This window comes from Trachymyrmex septentrionalis, unplaced genomic scaffold (assembly GCF_001594115.1).
Source record: "Trachymyrmex septentrionalis isolate Tsep2-gDNA-1 unplaced genomic scaffold, Tsep1.0 scaffold98, whole genome shotgun sequence".
NCBI lineage: Eukaryota > Metazoa > Arthropoda > Insecta > Hymenoptera > Formicidae > Trachymyrmex > Trachymyrmex septentrionalis.
The window spans coordinates 167,438-174,239 of NW_017306171.1; the positions used below are offsets into that span (position 1 = coordinate 167,438).

The window sequence follows — 6,802 nt, forward strand, 5'->3', positions numbered from 1 at the left end:
ATTTCGATTTTTTCAAAATAGAGTGCCAACTTCATACCGGCACATAAAATTTTATCGAATTTAACTTGGCGTCATTTGTTGATGTCGAATCTTTTATACAAATGATACAATGATCATTAGAGTTAAGTAAAAAATAATAACAATAGTATCCATTATAATTACTTTCTCAATAAGCATGAATTCTTAGCGCCTTTTTTTACCTTCTTTAAAAAGGTAAGATTTTAAAATTTTTATGTAATAATTCAAACTTTAAACTTTTGAAGATGCAGATATACATATTACTATTAATTATATACATAGAGATATCGATGACAAATAAATTGCTATTTTATTATTATTGTATTTTCTAGCTTAGTCAATAAATACCAACGTATAATTTCATTTCCATCCGATCTCATTTGTCAAATAATAAATTATAAATAAACCGAGATCAAGATCGAATAGATCGCTTTTTCATTATTACTTCCTAGCTTAACAAATACCAGCGTATAATTTTATTTCTATCAGTTCTCTTTTTGTCAAATATTAATTTATAAACAAATGGATATTGGAGTCGAATAAATTGCTTTGTCATTATCATCTTATAGCTTAGAGTTAATTTATACAAATACCAGTGTATAATTTTATTTCCGTACGATATCCTTATGTGCAATATTAATTATAAACAAATACAGATCTATGACAAATATAAATTAGTTCTTCATTTCTTAGCTTAGTTAACAAATACCAGCATATATAATTTTGTTTCCATTCAATCTTCTTCTGTTAAATATTAAGTCATAAACAAATGGAGATCGAAGTCGAATAAATCACTTTATCATTTATACTCGTATCATCTTCTAGTTTAGTTAACAAATATAAATTATATGTTTGAATTAATTTTCGCTGTTGATCGAGAGAAGTCAGTATTTGTGCTATTTCAATATAGCCGAAAGTGATTACTGATGCATACTAAAGTCAATAGGCTTTAATAATCAGTACGTAACATTTGATCGGATGCAAAGAACACAATTTTTTATCGCATTAAAAGTGTCGGGTTTTGTATCAAAAAAAGAGTATTTGCGGGAAGCATTACTTTTCTGTTTTAATCTTAAGAAATCTGCTGTTGAAAGTTATCGTTTGCTAGTGAAGGCTTATAGGCAGCATGCTCTATCCGAAATAACTTGCAGAGATTGGTAGAAGATTCAAAAACAACGATTTTTATGTGAATGACAAAGAACGCCCTAATCAGCCGAAAAAGTTTGAAGATTGAGAATTGGAGGCATCACTTCAAAAAGATTCATGCCAGACGTTCAAAGAGTTGTCGAAAACATTAAATGTCGATGACCCAATCGTTAGTAAACGTTTAAAAGGTTTAATGAAAATGATCCCGAAGCTAGGGAACTGGGTCTCACGTGAATTAAAATAAAGAGACATTGCACGTTTAGCTGTTTGTGAATTGCTGTTTCAAAGAGAAAAATGGAAGTCGTTTTTGCATCGAATTGTGACTGGCGATGAAAAATAGATTTGTTACGACACTCCTAAGCGCAAGAAATTATGAGTGCATCCCGGCGAACCATCAACATCAATGCCAAAATAGAATATTCATGGAAAGAAGGTCATGCTATACATTTGGTGATATATAGTGTACTATAGTATGAGCTGCTGCAACCGAGTCAAACCATCAATGCTAAACGCTACAGAGTACAATTATTCAATTTGAATCGAGCACTAAAAAAACGCCCGCAATACGCCAAAAGATATAAAAAAGTTATTCTTCTTCATGACAACGCTAGACCACATGTTGCAAAACTAGTGAAGGAAATCTTGGAGACATTTGGATGAGATGTTTTACCTTACTAGCCCTATTCACCAGACGTTGCTCCTTCAGATTACCATTTGTCGATGCAACATGGTCTTTCTGAGCAGCACTTCAGTTACTTTGAAGATATCAAAAAATAGCTCGATGACTGGATCGCCTCAAACGAACCTGATCTTCTAATTCTGATCAAGTCAATCTGTTTTCATAAGCTGGGAATAACACATCTCCGACTTAGTTTATAAGCTTGCCTGTATCATCATTGAATAAAGTTTCGTCAGAAGACAGTTGTCGAATCTTTTTAATACTTTACATATTACGGTGCGTCTCGCTCGTAACAATTGGTGGCAGCGGTACCAAACTGTTTATAAAAGACCACAAGCTAATCAACTCTACTTTGGAATCATCTCCAAGTAAGACAGAATAAAGAGACACATTGTTGGAAGAAGCCTGAATCGAGAAAATCTCACAATCCACTGAGGTAGAAGGCTGAAGACTGATGGCAGTTTCTATTGGCAAGTGCAGCGGATACAATATCGTTCCTGCGATCCAGACATCCCATCAATAAAACTTTGACGGACTACAGCAACAACTCACGATTTTTGTTCAAAGAAAAAGTATTGAGGACCGGAAATTACCACAAATTAACGGGACGAAAGAGCGAGAAAGCAACATAAAGCATCTCCGCCGGAACGTGACAGTCTCTTCTGGATGGAGTTGACGGCAACGGTAAGACTCCGTGAACGGTCAACATGAAAAAAGGATCATCGAACTTTGGACATCTCAATCATTAAATCTTGGACATCTCAGACATCGAATCTTCAACCAACATTAGAGACTTAGAGGTCAGTCATGCTGTATATTGTACTACTAATGTAAGTCTTTATGAACTATCGAAATCCTAGCGTACATTATAAGTATTGTACATTATCAGATACTTCAGACGAAAGTAATTCAAAAGTGATAGATAGCTTCGAATCTAGTTACATTCTTTCACCATTAATTGTGAACGATCAGACGTCATCGCAGTTAGAATCTCATGTCGAAAATATTCACGTAAATACAGATCAACAAAGTCGTAGATCCTCGACTTCAATAATTAATAGTTATTTTTCCGTTCACCATAGTTTAAATCTCTTATCTGTTTTTAATGAGAAAAATATTCTCATCAATTCATATCTGATTGTAAAGAAGTTTTAGAACTCGTAGAGCTCGAAGAAAAATTATTTTTCTTTAGAGTGATTCTTCTAACTATATATAAATTAACGATGCTGAGTTAGTTAGATCTATGTACACAATAACGAATCTTGAGGAATTATGTGAAACACTTATAAAAGAATTCGGCAATTGTAAAAACGTTCGAACAGTGAGAATTAAAAATAAGTACGTTAAAATCTTAGATAAAAAGCCTTGTTATAGGAAATGCTTAATTTTTGAGATGCTCAACATTAAGAAGCCGAAAAACAACTTGAATTTACAAACGGACACTGAAGGTCTTCACAAGGCATATTTATCCATTGTAAATAAAGTTTGACTTTTTTTATACTGGCGGCCCGTCTCTTCTCTCAGTGCGTGGTGATCTGTTTCAGCGAGCCTGCACATTAGTCGATACACAATGTCCGTTTTTCACGCGTTCCACTCGTTTTTATGTTTTTTTACTATTTGCTATATTTATATAGATACTCGTACATTAGTTTTCATAATTTACAATTTAATGTTTGTTGGTGAGTTTTTACTTCTTATCATAATTACGGTTACTTTTTATCATAATTTACGCAATGCCAAGGCTAGTCTTTGAATTGCACAAATTCAGTTTACCTGATAGAACCGGAATTCGAATATATGCAGTCACAGCAAATTCCCGAAATGTTATTTCCATTCCCTTTTACAAATTCAGAAACCCAACAGATAGATTCTTGTTAGACACGGGAGCCCACATAAATACCATAAAGGCAAACCCTTTACTCCGTGACACATCAAGACAATAAAAGTTGAAATATAGGGCATTACAGAAAAAAAACAGCATACTCTTGGAACTGCATATTTAAATTCAGAAAATGACATTCACGAATTTCACGTAGTATCGAGTAAATTTCCATAAAAGAACAAAGCATTATAGGTTCAACCTTTCTATGCCTTGAAAATGCGAAAATAGATTTTGAAAAACAAACGGTTACAATTCGGAATAATAAAATATATTCATTAGAATACAGTAATTTAATAACCGTTAGGAGCATGTGCTCATACGAGTATACGAGGGTGGTCCCAGAAATACCCGACCTGACATACAGATGGCGGTTGTTGTATAAAAAAAATCACTATAGGGGAAAGCACCAACTTTCTAAAGCTTAACTATGAAATTTGAAGACGCTACGTTGTTCAGTATTTGTTTGGTAGCCATCAATAGTGGACGATCTCGGTGAATTTGCAAAGATGGAAAAAATTGGTCATCGTTATGTGATACAATACTTTCATTTGAAAGGTCTTAGCCCAACCAATATCAAAGCCGAGCTGGATTCTACTCTGGAGGAGTCTGCTCTTTCGTTTACAACAGTAAAATATTGGGTGGCAGAGTTTAAACGAGGCCGTACGAGCTGCGAAGACGAACATCGCAGTGGTCGACCAAGTGAGGTGGCCATTCCAGAAATGGTGAAGAAAATCCACAAAATGGTATTGGGTGACCGTCGATTGAAAGTGCGCGAGCTAGCAGACATGGTAAACATTTCAAAAAGTGCTGTACATCGCATATTGGCTGAAAATTTGGAGATGAGAAAGCTGTGCGCAAGGTGGGTGCCGCGCTTGCTCACAATCGAACAAAAGCAGCGTCGAGAGGATGTTTCAATCGAGTATTTGGCGATGTTTCGCAGCAACAAAGCCGAATTTTTGCGCCGATTCATAACCATGGATGAAACATGGGTCCACCACTTCACACCTGAAACGAAGGAACAGTCGAAGCAATGGACTGAAAAGGGGGAACCGGCTCCGAAGAAAGCAAAAACAGTTCCATCGGCAGGCAAGGTCATGGCGTCAGTTTTCTGAGACGCGCGTGGCATAATTTTCATTGATTACCTTCAGAAAGGAAGAATAATCAATGGTGAGTATTATGCGAACTTATTGCAACGTTTGGGTGATGAAATCAAGGAAAAACGGCTACATTTGGCGAAAAAGAAAGTATTGTTTCATCAAGACAATGCACCAGTTCACACATCCATTATCGCGATGGCCAAAATCAATGAGTTAAAGTTCGAATTGCTTCCCCACGCACCCTATTCGCCAGATTTAGCCCCCTCGGATTATTTTCTCTTTCCAAACTTGAAAAAATGGCTCGGTGATAAAAGATTTACCAACAATGAAGAGGTGGAGTCTGCGGTTAATGGCTATTTTGAGGAGTTCAACGGTTCTTACTATAAACAGGCCATCGAAGCTATTGAACATCGCTGGGAAAAGTGTATCGAGCTAAAAGGAGACTATGTTGAGAAATAAAGATATTTTTTCCCAAATTTTTTGTTTTCTTTGTTAGGTCGGGTATTTCTGGGACCACCCTCGTATAATTAAAACTAATCAAAATAATATTGATATTAGGTTAATAAATCAACAAGAAATAATGCAAGGTGTTTTTCTTGTGCACAGCGTTATAAAAATAAACAACAGTAATGCACGTACATATTTAATTAATACGACAGAGAAAGAATTTAATATTGAGACACCTGTAATTAATGTAGACTCAGTGTTAATTGACACGAGCTCGAGGGACAGCCTTACATTCGCAATAAATTTAGTGATCTCGAATAACTTAATGGACAATGTAACGTCTGGGTATCAAAAACCGGCTGTCATTTTAGAACATATACTATAGCCAGGAATTGCACGGCTTATACCTGCACAGCTAATCCAGCCGCGAGCACGATCCCCTCATCATGGATCACGCGCCAACCGTGTGAACCGCTATTATCACTTAAGTGCTATTATAATCTTTTAAATAAGTTGTTTAAAGAAAAGATACCAAATTTATTTTAAAGAAACACAAGGAGGATCTCTCATCTTTAACCATCAAATAAAAGAAATTACGGACAACTGTTTATTGTGAGAGTCACGTAATTGTGCCATAAAATACTCCATAAAATGCCCGCAGGATTTCCACAAACTTATTGTTGGAACTGAGCAAAAATACCAAAACAGCTAGCGATGTCTCGCATTAATTATAATCACCAATTACCGAATCGAGCACGGAATATTCGGAGTCTCACGAGCAATTCAACTTATCGAGCAGATACGCGAAACGCGTATAAAAACAGTAAACTCTACAGCAGACAGTTGTAGGTGCATTTCAATCGTTATAAGGACATCAAATGACGAAATCAAACACGGGGATGCACCTCGTATCCATGAAATAGCGATACCGTTAATATTTAGCGAATAATAGACAAATGAAAACCTGTAGAATATTCTAGAATCATGCTCGAAATTACCCCTCTTATCGCAAGATGTCATCCCCTTGAAGTATATAAACCGATGCTGCGAGGATCTCGGGCTCTCATTTCGCTTATTCTTCATCTATCTGACAGCTCACCTTGCTCATTCTGTTTCTAGTCTTAGTTTATTTCCCCGGTAGCATTGTAAGCACGTTTCGACACTTAGAAATTTTTGGTCAGTGAGCCGTTGGCTTAGTCCCGACCAGGAACTTAGAATTTTCACGGCACCATAGTCTTCGTACTTATAAAATTTTTGTTACTTATATACTTATTATCCAGAATATTCATAATAACGGAAACCTGGTCGTCTGTGATAAAATTTTTGAACGGGTTAGCAATTTTAAGTATTTAGGATCGATTTTAAACCAAACTAATGAAATAAGAGAAGAGCTCAAGAGAAGAATTAATTTGGGGAATGCGTGCTTCTATTCGGTTAAGAAACTACTCGGTTCGCGGATATTGTCTAGGCGCTTAAAAATTAGAATTTACAGAACGATTATTTTACCGGTAGTCCTTTATGGCAGCGAAGCGT

The 6,802-nt window shown here is 35.8% G+C and overlaps 1 long non-coding RNA gene across 1 annotated transcript in view; it reads left to right on the plus strand.

Moving 5' to 3' along the window:
* Window positions 1-620: 620 nt before the first annotated feature.
* The window catches only part of LOC108756361, an 18,082-nt gene continuing 11,900 nt past the window's right edge, over window positions 621-6,802 (plus strand). The window contains exon 1 of the long non-coding RNA XR_001939825.1: window positions 621-631. This is a non-coding gene — a long non-coding RNA (uncharacterized LOC108756361). The remainder of the gene's footprint in view (window positions 632-6,802) is intronic.